This window comes from Eupeodes corollae, chromosome 1 (assembly GCF_945859685.1).
Source record: "Eupeodes corollae chromosome 1, idEupCoro1.1, whole genome shotgun sequence".
In the NCBI taxonomy this organism is placed as follows: Eukaryota; Metazoa; Arthropoda; class Insecta; order Diptera; family Syrphidae; genus Eupeodes; species Eupeodes corollae.
In genome coordinates this window covers 152,668,776-152,682,563 of record NC_079147.1, presented here as the reverse complement: position 1 = coordinate 152,682,563, position 13,788 = coordinate 152,668,776, and the positions used below count along the sequence as shown (strand labels likewise).

The 13,788-nt window shown below is 38.5% G+C and overlaps 1 long non-coding RNA gene across 1 annotated transcript; it reads left to right on the top strand.

Annotated features, from left to right (window-relative positions):
- The first annotated feature begins 1,593 nt into the window (after window positions 1-1,593).
- LOC129941062 (uncharacterized) lies at window positions 1,594-13,223 on the top strand. The gene is made up of 4 exons (XR_008780808.1): window positions 1,594-2,312; window positions 2,438-8,744; window positions 8,824-13,050; window positions 13,176-13,223. It is a non-coding gene; the product is annotated as an uncharacterized LOC129941062 (long non-coding RNA).
- Window positions 13,224-13,788: the final 565 nt, after the last annotated feature.

Below are 13,788 nucleotides of genomic sequence, written 5' to 3'. Positions count from 1 at the left end.
CGATGCTCGGCTAAGCTCGCCGGATGAGGGGGGGATCTTACCCTCGTAGATGGACCTCACCTCTTTCCAAAACTAAAATTTCATGCCATTACACAAAAACTTAAACGATCCCAAAACAAGACGATTACAATACCACATAACTCTAAAGAAACAAAAACATATACCGACTTACACACTACAACCAAAACACGACTTCCAAGCTAGCACTACAAGTAAAGAACACCAAACACAAGACAACCTACACACCGCCACCAGACACAGAACTATCGACACACTACGACCGACACACCATCACCAGACACACCAACACCAGACACACCATCACCAGACACACCATCACCAAACAGCACTACGTTCACGCTCGACCTGACACACTATCACCGGATAACACGACATTCACGCCGGACCTGACACACCTCGGGAACGCTGCGGCTGTTGTTGCAGCATGGCCGTACCCACCCAACCTGGAGTTCGACTGGCCTTTACTTTCGAACTCCCCTTACTAGTCTTTGAAGCTGAAGTTTACGTTGTAGAACCCGGTTCACTGAAGAGCATTATCCAGCCCTACCACACCTCCTCTGAAAATTGTAATCAGCACTCCATAATATTTAAGTTCTGAACACCAAAAGTTGATAAAATCAAAAAATAACACAACAAATCGACTACACTGTAACGTGACTTACATTTTATTTAAATAGACTTGTAACAAACAAAAATGGAATATATAAAAAAAAATATAAAGGATAATTTCGAAATTTGAAAATTAGAAAATTGGTAAATTTAAAAGAAATTGAAAATTTGAAATAACTTAAATATAAAAAAATCAAAGGAAAACACAGACTTTCTCCTCAGAAGTATATATGTACCTAGTGTACCTAATCCAAAAACAAACAAAAAAACAGGGACTTTCTCCGTATGGAGGAGACTTAAGTTCCCTTGTTCTCCCCGGAAATCTACGCCGTCTTCCTTTTATGAAGCAGCTGTATAAATTCCTCTTTTATCCTACCTACCAAGAGCTCTCTATAGGTAGCTAAAGGGATGCAAAATGTTGCCTCTACTTTGACAGGGAGGGGTATGGGGAACCTACGCCGCCCCGACGAACTTTACCCGTAATGCTTACTCGACACTAACAAAAAATAACGACGCACTCTAGACACATATACCGATACAAGGAGTTACAAAATAAAGTCGTTATAAATTTGAATATTTGTTGTTTCAATGTCACGTTACTAATTTTTCCTTTGTTATTTGTTGGACAGCTAGGTATACGTATATATCTATATATATATATAAGCAAATCCTAGAATCGATTCGCCAGGAACCGAATCCTTTTCTCCTATCCCGCCGGATTGGCGTAAATGTTAACGAGAATGCACAACGATATATATATATATATGTATATGTAGTTAAAACTTATATAAATATAGGGGTGAGATTGGTTTTGGCTAGTAAAGTTACTTGGTGATCCGGGTCTCTCGACGGATCAATCTTATGTTAAGCACAACCTCCACATCACCTTGGGAATGAAATTTTCTTGCTCTAGGACTGTCGGTCACTCCTACGCTAACCACCGCGCCGGCCGCCAAAACTCAATCTCACCTCAGCTATTATTTTAAATATTTTTCCTCTTTATGGATTTATCTGCTTTCTTTCTTCACTGAACATATATTAGTCGTTACAAAAAAACTTATACAAAAAAACCTATTTCCTTTTTTTTCTTAAGTTTTTTTTTTTTTTTTTTTTTTTACTTCTTTTGTTTTATGCCACTTTTAAATTTAAATACATAGATGCTTTCGTCACCCACTCTGAACTACAAATGACTTCTAGTCAAGTTCCTTTAGCGGTTACGATCTTCAATTACCGCATAGATTATTATTTCCCGCAATGTTCACAAAACTACTCTTTCAGCATCGTCTGGACCCTTGCTTTAAAGCTTAATTTCACTCCTATCTAATCCTTTCTTATTTTCCCCACCTTTCCCAATTCGCATAAACTTTTCATTAAATATTTAATATTAAGGGTATTGTTGTTTCTTTCATACCTATAAACATATATCCGTCGCTTCTGCAATTTCTTCGTCCTCCTTTTATACCATCTTCTTAATCCCTATTCTTTACTTCTGTCTCTTTTTCATGACATATGTCTATTTCGTCCCTAATTGTCATGTCAGATTGTCAGTGATTCGAATTACGAAATAGAAGTTGCGTGCGCCGCGCCGGTAAATAAATAAACATAAAAAAACAAGTATTAGGAAAAACACAAAACTAAAAATAAATTAACTAATTGCACTGGATGCAAACCAGAGTCACTAGGTAAGTAATTCCTCCTGCTATTCTGACCAGAACTATCGATCTGGGTCTTACCCAGTCTATGTCCCTGGTCAGCATTGTAGGTATTCTCTATTATTTTTCCTAATATTTTTGAATTTTTCTTGCAGGAATAGTGACTAACCTAGGACAACTTTGGCCTATCGGTGGCCACAACAAAACTCCGGCATCAGAAGTGCCGATATTTTCACAAGGATGACGGTGAAGGCCGACGGCTGGTCGTATCGATTTAATTGTGAAGGACCTATGGCAATCTCTAATACGAGTGCCATTGCATGTGGTGAAGGGCCTCTGCTTAAGCCGGGCGGAGCAAATGCATTTCCTCCTTGTTGGTTTTGAGTGGGGAAGAACCCACACTGTTTGAGCCGGGCGGAAGAAATATGAGTCTTTCAAGCTGGTATCAGGTGGGGAAGAACCCTCGACCATTCAGCCGGGCAAAACAATGCTACAAGTAAATTTTAGAAATGATTTAAACATAAATTTAAATTCTTGGTACAGAGTAAGTCCATATTCATTTTGTTATTGATATTTGCATGAATTTATAATTTACTCGTTAGTTTGTTTTTTTTTTTTTTTTGGTGTATCTACCTACTATTCGGATACGGGATGTTTGATTTCTTTAAAAAGAAGTAGTAGGTATCATATGTACATACTATATCTATAAAATCTATAAAATATTTATCAAATCAGTTGTTGTTTTATTGTAAGAGTTGATGTACTTGGGCACAATTTCAAAAAAAAATGTATATACATATGTATATAGTTTCTGTGTTGTTATAGGTAGTCATTTAGTCCACATTAAAGCGATTGTTTCTTGTCGATGTCCTGGTTGTATTTACTACTAATTCAACAACATTCGTATTGTAGAATAAAGACTCCAATGACTTACGTCAATCTCTGGATTGTACAAGTTAATATTGCTAAGTTTGGTTATTGCTTAAATTGTTTATATACTAACTTAAGCTATAATTAAAATATCACAGATTGGAATTACTTATATCTAGGTTATCACAGTTGTTGAGTCAGTCGAGATGTTTTTTTGTTTTCGTTTACTCGAAATGAAAAATATCACAGATGTTTGCCCAGGTTGTTAAGGAGCTTAACGAATTACGACGGCATTAAATACAATCTTTTTTTTTCAGTTTTCATGCTTTGTACCTACTTTCGATCACAGATGGTTTGTCATTTCTTGTCCTATATTCTATATCACAGTTGTTCGTTTCGTCTATCATATCACAGGTTTATAAATATTGGTCATAAGACTCATTTGATTGTTTCGCTTCCATTGTCTATAATTTGCCTCTTACATTCTATGTTTATGTGTCCTGCAAAAACAAACTCAACAGTTATCTATTGTTTGAGATCTTTCGCATGAAAGATCCCAATCTTTTTCCCAACTAGGTTCTCCAGCTCGTACATGCTTTTTCCTACGGGTTTGACAATTCGACATTTAACATATTTAGGACAAAGTTTAGACGATAAAAGTTTCGAGGAGTCACTTAGTATGAAGTTTCGTTTGTAAACCTCTTGACCAGGCAAGTATCGGACATTTCGAGACCTGGTGTTGTACGTTTTCCTCCCCTTCTCGTTAGCTATTGTTATATTTTCTTTCAGCTTAGCACGTATTAAGTGCAATCGCTCTTGCCGCGGTAAGGTCGCCAACTCGCCATCCTCAAGGACGTTTAACTTTTGTGCCAGTGCATATCCGCTCGCGTGTGTCATCATATTTGTTCCAAAAAGAGCAAAGTATGGTGAGACACCGATGGCTGAATGCACTGAACTCCTTAAGGCACATGCGATGTCGCTCAAGTGGCTATCCCAATCGCGCTGATCTTCTTTCAGATAGGAACGTATGGCGGCTAATAACGTACGGTTGACTCTCTCGGAAGCGTTAGATTGTGGCGAGTAGTTTGCTGTTTTGAAATGACGTATTCCATATTTTTCCAAAAAACTTTGAAATTCCTTTGACACAAACTGTTTTCCATTATCGGAATGTAAAATTTGTGGAACGCCATATGCATTAAATATGTCGTTTCGCAAGTAAGTTATTATGTTACTTGACGTTGCTGAACGAAGCGGCTTTAGGAATACAAATTTAGACATATGATCTAGTACAACAAAAACATACACATTTCCTGCTTTTGACCTAGGGTATGGACCAATAAAATCAACATATAACTTCTGAAACGGACGGTCGGTGACATAACCATTCTCAATAGGTGGACGTTGGACTTGACTTGAAGACTTAGACTTTTTACACGTTTCACAATTACTTACAAACTGTCGAATTTGTACTGTCATGTTAGGCCAGTAAAAATACTGTCGTACACGGTACAATGTTTTCGCCATTCCACCATGGGCGGCTTTCGGTGGGTTATGGGCATTAGCAATCAAATTTTCGGTTAAGGTTGCCGGTACCCATAACCGCCAAGAGTTCTCTACTAATAGATTTTCGCTATTAATAGGGAAGGTTCGTTTGTATACAAATGAATCTACTATCTTAACGTCGGGTAATTCTTTTTCATGCTCTCGTACGGTATCTATGAGGTTTTTGTACTCCTCTGATTTAAATTCGTCGGATTCTAAATCTATCCAGGGAATTATTTCGCCCATGTCCAAGCTATCCAAGTGTGCTCGAGAAAGAGTGTCTGGCACGACATTCAGCGATCCTTTTCGGTGCTCTATGTCGAAGGTATATGATTGCAACTCAAGAGACCATCTAGCCAATCTACCACTGAGATCTTTCATGGTCATTAACCATTTTAAGCTAGAGTGATCAGTTATGATGGTGAAATCCATACCTTCAACATAAGGTCTGAACTTTTTCACTGCCATCACCGCGGCCATACATTCCTTCTCGGTCACACTATAGTTTCGCTGGCATGAGTTAAGTTTTTGGGAAAAATAAGAAATAGGACTCTCTTCATCAGCCTCTCCCTTCTGAAAAAGAACGGCCCCGATTCCGGAATCGGAAGCATCACATTGAACATAAAATCGTTTCGAGAAATCTGGGTGTGTCAGCACCGGAGCTGTCGTAAGAGCTCTTTTCAAATTTTCGAACGCGACTTTAGCTTCATCTGTCATGACAAACTTCGCGTTCTTTTTCTTGAGAGTATCCGTCAAGGGAGCTGTTAAGTTTGAAAAGTCTCTTATAAAACGCCTATACCATCCGGCCAACCCAAGTAACCTTCTCACCTGCCTAGCATTTTTCGGTATAGGAAAGTCAACTACAGCCTCTATTTTTGCCGGATCTGTTTTTAATTTTCCACCACCAACAATGAAACCCAAGTACTTCAGTTCTTTAAAACAAAACTTGGACTTCTTGACATTGATAGTGAGATTAGCCTTTCTGAGACAATCGGCTACTTCTTCTAACAGTGCAACATGTGTTTCAAAGTCTGGCGCGATAATTAACAGATCATCTAAGTAAACAAATACGCGATCTCTAAGTCGGCTCGGGATGACTTTATCCATTAGTCTGCACAACCTTTGGGCAGCATTACACAACCCGAAAGGCATCACCGTAAACTGGTACAGAGGTCTTCCCGGTACCGCAAACGCTGTTTTCTCTCTGCTATCTTTCTCCAGTGGTATCTGCCAGAATGCTTCTTTCAGATCTACACTACTGATGTAGTAAGTATCTGGAAGACGACTGATCAGACCTTCGATACTGGGAAGAGGATTGGCGTCCTTTTTGCTCACCGAGTTGACCTTACGGGAATCCAGGCAAAACCGGTATTTTACGGTACCATTTGGACCTGGTTTCTTTATAAGAACAACTGGTGAACACCATGGACTTTCACTCTCTTCAATAACTCCAATCTTAAGCATCCTGTCGATCTCCTGGTACAACACGGCTTGGACCACTGGAGAAACAGGATAGTGCCTCTGCTTAATCGGTACCGCGTCCCCGGTATCAATAACGTGCTCCATGAGCGTCGTCTTCCCGAGACCGTGCCGATCGTAATCTAAAAATTTTTGCTTTACCGTTTCCAATACCGATCGCTGTTCCAATGAAAGTTCATGAGCATTCATCAAATCAGCGTCCTGTTCTAGAACCGAAACAGAACTTAAAATGTTCGGAGCGATCTGGAACGCCTTCCAAAAGTCCACTCCTAAATACAATTCTTGGTCTAGATTGGGAACTAGGTATAAGGTGACATTTTGTTCTACATTCCTGTACTGGATTAACACATTTATTTTCCCTATTATTTTCTGACTTTGACCGTCAGCTGTTTTAACGCCCGAACTGTACGGTTGTTGTCGTATTTTTAAATCTTTTATAAACTTAAGACAATTTTTTCCTAAGATACTTATACTGGCCCCGCTGTCCAAGAGTCCGGTTATCTCTCGGTCACATATTTTTACCTTCGCGTAAGGCCTAGGGTCAGTTTGGGTATCAATGACAGTTGACGCGATTTTATGCCGAGTTTGTTTTCTTATTTCATATCTCGATCTCGCTTTCTTAATTCTGCTGGATATTTCGCTAACTCTTCCTTGAAAAATTTTATCTCTCGCCTCATAATATTCTTTTAACCTAACGTGTAATGGTTTTATTTCTCTTTTGTTTCCTGGTTTCTTCTCTAATTCAACATCTTTCTTTTTTTCTCTAGCTAAAATTGTAATTCTTGTCTCATCAATATTGGATTTTGAATAGTCATTCTCTAAAGGTTTGTCTGGGGTGTCTGAGTCGAACGCGACTCCCCCGGAGTTGTCGCGTTCCGATGGCGGTTTTCCGGATTACACCGAGGACATTTGGGAGTGATAACACCATCAAGCCCACACCTGTAACAAAATATATTTCTTTTGTTGGAAGGACAGTCCACGAAAGAGTGACCTTGGATCCGACAGTTCCAACACTCTCCGGCCCTGCCTTCACCTTGGCCTACTGAAGTTTTCGGTCGAGCTCCCGAACGCTGAAAAGCATCTACGTGCTCACCTACTGATGAAACCACTTCTGGATCCGCAACAACATCTAACTCATTTGCTACGAACCGATGTGGAGCTCTATTCGGTTTTTGACCTTCTCGGTCCTTTTTCGGAAAAGCGTACTCCGCCTCCTTACAAGCCATCCTCAGTTGGTCCATTGAGAAAATGGTTTGAGGATATACTAACGGCTCCAATCGTTCGTTCAGGTTTCTCTTAATCATTCTTACCAGCTGATTTTCGGGGATCTGGACTTTTAATTGAGACCGTAAACGAGTTATCGCCGCAAAATAGTCGTCGCTTGACTCCCAGTTGCCTTGCTTACGATCCCTTATTTCACCAGTTATCTCGATATCCGATTTGGAACTCTCGAACTGACGTATTAAGGCATCACGTAGCATCGGCCAATCTGGCTGTCCATTTGAGCGAAGATACCACCAGTACCATTCACTCGCAGCCCCCGAGAGTAAGAGATGAAAGTCTCTTAGAATCTCAGCCCATGCACACCTATACTTATCTTGTAGCATCTCGACTCTGAATACAAACTCTTCTACTCTAGGGTCAGCGGACTTCCCGTCAAACTGTAGCTTCCACTTGTCCAACCGGATGGGCGTTTTCATCACCGGTGGTGGATATACCGGAGGAGGGTTGAAGTAGAGAGGCTGAGGGTATCTCGGCGTGAACCCATTTGGTTCCTGGTATGGGTTTGGATGGGACATGCCGTTTGCCTCAGACGTACTAACAGGACCTTGGTTCACACTCCGATCCCTTGTAGTATACGACGGCCTCGGATACTGATCGGCACTGAAATTATTAAGCTGATCGTTCGACTGACGCGTTTGCCCACCAGAATCCCCTATCAAATTCTGAACTCTTCCTCCCCCAGTTGGTGGACCAGGTTGAGTTGGGTTTGTTTCTTTCAAAAGATCTAAAAACTGTTTCCTTATTTCATTTCTTAGCGATTCGGTTAGTTGCCTACTAAGTGTATTGTTGTAAGACGCACACGCGTCACCTACGGCCTGATTAATCGCCGACCTAACTTCTTCAGTGATTCCAGAGTTAATGGCTACTTGAGCCCCCGCGGCATGATTGTTCGATTGACCCCCGCTATCGGATGACCTTGCCATACCGTTGACCCAATTTGACGGCTCCGGTGATAATCCTCCAGGTGGAGTCAAATTACTATACGAAGGTGCCGATAATGTATCGATCACACTTCTCCCATCCCCCGAATCTAAACCTACTAAACCTCCCTCAATTGGGTTTGCACCTTCGGTTAGTAATAAACCCTTTGACCGACCTTGTATTTCCTGGGGATGATGGTCTTTATTTCTAGCGATATTGTCAATAGGTCCTACCCCAATAGGTTTAGTTGCAGGTACTTCTTCATTCGGAGAGTTTCCCAACCTTGGACCAGACTTGTCCTTAGGAGAGTGCTGAACTCGAGACATCTCGGACGGAACTTGTAAAATCTTTTCACGTAAGGAGCGGGTAAGTCTTTGATCTGGCAATAAGTTTTGTACCTTGATTATTTTCCTTTCTAATTCTTCTTCCTCTTGTCTTTTCATAGGTCTCGCACAACAAAAACAAAAACTATACAACTATACACTAGACGCTATACAACAAAACCCTAACCTAAGATACAATTATTCCTATAATCTATAAACAAAAAAAAAATAAAACCTAAAACTATAATTGTGTACAAAAAAAAAATGAATTTGCTATAACTATTCTATAAAATCTAATTCTAAGCTAAATTATTCAAAAAAAATGTAAAAAAAATATATTTATGTAAATCCTTTAAAATCTACAACCCTATTCTAATACACTAAGCCTAACTAATCTAAGTAACACTACAAATATCTATCAACTAAATGTGGTACTTAACTTACTAATATTTATATTTATCTTTTTAATCTACCGATACCTATATCTAAAAAAAAAAAAACTATACCTATGTCTTTTTTTTTTGTTTTGGATTTTTCTTTTAATTTGTTTTATATATTTTTTTTGACTGTATTTTATTTTTTTTTGTATGTATTTAACTATTCTACCTAAACCTTAAATTCTTAATTGCTAGTTAAAACGAAACTGATTAATTTAAAAAAAAAACTTAATTCTAAAAAACCGAAATAAAAATTGAAATTAAACAAAACGAAAAGAAACAAAAAATATATAAGTTTACGCCGATACAGATTTTAAACTGATAGAAAAATTTGTATACATTAATAACTTAAACCTATCGTAATTACTATATTACTATTACTATACACCTAAACTGATAAAAGAAAAAAAACTTCATGTTAAAAACGTAAATAAAATTGAAATAAAAAAAATATATGTATGTATGTATGTATCGATTATAAACTGAAGGAAAATTTGTAAAACATCAATACTTAAACCACTTGTAATAGAAAAGCTAAAAAAAAATGTATCACTATCTGACACCGCGAACGTTGAACACTATTAAGACTGAACGAAAGACTTCTACAGATTGATAAAATAAAATTTTTGCAAAAAATTCAAATTATTCATAAAACAATTCGGAGGTGTTTCAGGCGGATTCTTCAGTTACTTCTCTTTTTCTTCGTACATGGGACACTAACGAACTTCGCTTCACTTCCTAATCTCACTTTATGTTCCCGAGAAATGTCCAACATACAACTTACACTCATTCACACCGCTCAATCACTACCATGAACACACACACAACATTCTTTAATTATAAAAAGCCTGTTTTTATTTTTGCTTTTTGGGGTTCTTACCTCCTCGTCGCAATTGGGTGGGCATTCTATAAAGCTATCCCATCCAAGACTTACGATTCGACTAGAACCTTACCAAAATCACCGTCTTCAAATTGATTCTGGAACTCCAGTCGCGATTCATTCGGTACGTAAAAACCTTCCGAAAGAAGACATACTGGACTCCCTTAAACGTTTAGCAAAAATATTTCTTCCTTACTCGTTCCGACTGTCCTCTCGAACCGATCTTCAACACTTCGTCGCAAGTATGCAAGCATTCTTAAAGCTATCTTGCATACGACATACGCTGCAATTGAAAACGGCTTCGAAAACAGGCGAATACGGTTCACAGAATCTTGCATAATCTTTATTAATGGTTTCCGTTCACATCTCTTAGTCTTTGCATCGCAAATAACCGAGTTTTCTTACGAGCTATCTCGTTTATGTCTTATGCTCCGACCAAGATCTGGGCCCCAAACCACTGAAAAGATTAAAAAAAAACATACTATCACATTCATACACACAAACACAACTTTGGTTGCAAACACGTTTCAAACGTTGCAAATACGTTGGGCGCCATTTGAAATGAGAGGCAATAGGTAGGTTTGATAAGGAAGGGATTTAGGATAGGATAGGAGCGCGGAGGATTCAATGACCAGCCCATAAGGGTAGGCCAGAACTAGGATGGGATAAGGGGTACGGGAGTTGGGATAGAATGTCCACTACGAAGGCGATGGCATGCTCGCGATGCTCGGCTAAGCTCGCCGGATGAGGGGGGGATCTTACCCTCGTAGATGGACCTCACCTCTTTCCAAAACTAAAATTTCATGCCATTACACAAAAACTTAAACGATCCCAAAACAAGACGATTACAATACCACATAACTCTAAAGAAACAAAAACATATACCGACTTACACACTACAACCAAAACACGACTTCCAAGCTAGCACTACAAGTAAAGAACACCAAACACAAGACAACCTACACACCGCCACCAGACACAGAACTATCGACACACTACGACCGACACACCATCACCAGACACACCAACACCAGACACACCATCACCAGACACACCATCACCAAACAGCACTACGTTCACGCTCGACCTGACACACTATCACCGGATAACACGACATTCACGCCGGACCTGACACACCTCGGGAACGCTGCGGCTGTTGTTGCAGCATGGCCGTACCCACCCAACCTGGAGTTCGACTGGCCTTTACTTTCGAACTCCCCTTACTAGTCTTTGAAGCTGAAGTTTACGTTGTAGAACCCGGTTCACTGAAGAGCATTATCCAGCCCTACCACACCTCCTCTGAAAATTGTAATCAGCACTCCATAATATTTAAGTTCTGAACACCAAAAGTTGATAAAATCAAAAAATAACACAACAAATCGACTACACTGTAACGTGACTTACATTTTATTTAAATAGACTTGTAACAAACAAAAATGGAATATATAAAAAAAAATATAAAGGATAATTTCGAAATTTGAAAATTAGAAAATTGGTAAATTTAAAAGAAATTGAAAATTTGAAATAACTTAAATATAAAAAAATCAAAGGAAAACACAGACTTTCTCCTCAGAAGTATATATGTACCTAGTGTACCTAATCCAAAAACAAACAAAAAAACAGGGACTTTCTCCGTATGGAGGAGACTTAAGTTCCCTTGTTCTCCCCGGAAATCTACGCCGTCTTCCTTTTATGAAGCAGCTGTATAAATTCCTCTTTTATCCTACCTACCAAGAGCTCTCTATAGGTAGCTAAAGGGATGCAAAATGTTGCCTCTACTTTGACAGGGAGGGGTATGGGGAACCTACGCCGCCCCGACGAACTTTACCCGTAATGCTTACTCGACACTAACAAAAAATAACGACGCACTCTAGACACATATACCGATACAAGGAGTTACAAAATAAAGTCGTTATAAATTTGAATATTTGTTGTTTCAATGTCACGTTACTAATTTTTCCTTTGTTATTTGTTGGACAGCTAGGTATACGTATATATCTATATATATATATAAGCAAATCCTAGAATCGATTCGCCAGGAACCGAATCCTTTTCTCCTATCCCGCCGGATTGGCGTAAATGTTAACGAGAATGCACAACGATATATATATATATATGTATATGTAGTTAAAACTTATATAAATATAGGGGTGAGATTGGTTTTGGCTAGTAAAGTTACTTGGTGATCCGGGTCTCTCGACGGATCAATCTTATGTTAAGCACAACCTCCACATCACCTTGGGAATGAAATTTTCTTGCTCTAGGACTGTCGGTCACTCCTACGCCAACCACCGCGCCGGCCGCCAAAACTCAATCTCACCTCAGCTATTATTTTAAATATTTTTCCTCTTTATGGATTTATCTGCTTTCTTTCTTCACTGAACATATATTAGTCGTTACAAAAAAACTTATACAAAAAAACCTATTTCCTTTTTTTTCTTAAGTTTTTTTTTTTTTTTTTTTTTTACTTCTTTTGTTTTATGCCACTTTTAAATTTAAATACATAGATGCTTTCGTCACCCACTCTGAACTACAAATGACTTCTAGTCAAGTTCCTTTAGCGGTTACGATCTTCAATTACCGCATAGATTATTATTTCCCGCAATGTTCACAAAACTACTCTTTCAGCATCGTCTGGACCCTTGCTTTAAAGCTTAATTTCACTCCTATCTAATCCTTTCTTATTTTCCCCACCTTTCCCAATTCGCATAAACTTTTCATTAAATATTTAATATTAAGGGTATTGTTGTTTCTTTCATACCTATAAACATATATCCGTCGCTTCTGCAATTTCTTCGTCCTCCTTTTATACCATCTTCTTAATCCCTATTCTTTACTTCTGTCTCTTTTTCATGACATATGTCTATTTCGTCCCTAATTGTCATGTCAGATTGTCAGTGATTCGAATTACGAAATAGAAGTTGCGTGCGCCGCGCCGGTAAATAAATAAACATAAAAAAACAAGTATTAGGAAAAACACAAAACTAAAAATAAATTAACTAATTGCACTGGATGCAAACCAGAGTCACTAGGTAAGGAATTCCTCCTGCTATTCTGACCAGAACTATCGATCTGGGTCTTACCCAGTCTATGTCCCTGGTCAGCATTGTAGGTATTCTCTATTATTTTTCCTAATATTTTTGAATTTTTCTTGCAGGAATAGTGACTAACCTAGGACAACTTTGGCCTATCGGTGGCCACAACAATTGAAGAGTTTAAAACTGTGTAGAACAAGACGGAGCATGAAACAATAATTTTATGTCATTTAGTCTATTGCTGAACATCATAAGTTTGGATTTGTTACTGACTAAAAGTTTATGGTCCGAAAACCATAGCCTTAATAAGTGTACATCATGGTTAATATCTGAAACCAAATTAAATGGACTAAGTGAATTATATCCAATTGCTATATCATCAGCAAATGCGTTAACTTTCCCTAAAAATGGCAAATTGAAGATGGAATTTATATAAACCAAGAAAAGAATGGGCCCAAGCACTGACCCTTGTGGGACACCCAAGTTAATATCCATGGAATCACTTAGAACAATACTTACGTTGACTATCTGAGACCTTTTACACAGGTAGGATTTAAACCAATTGAAGATGAATCCCCGGAAACCAACATCATGCAATTTTTTCGAGAGGATAGAGTGACTGACCATATCAAAGGCTTTTGTAATGTCAACAAAAAGCGCAGCACTCCTTGTTGTATTGAACAGCATAAATTTAATAAAGCATCTTCTGTTGACTTTCCCGATATAAATCCAATC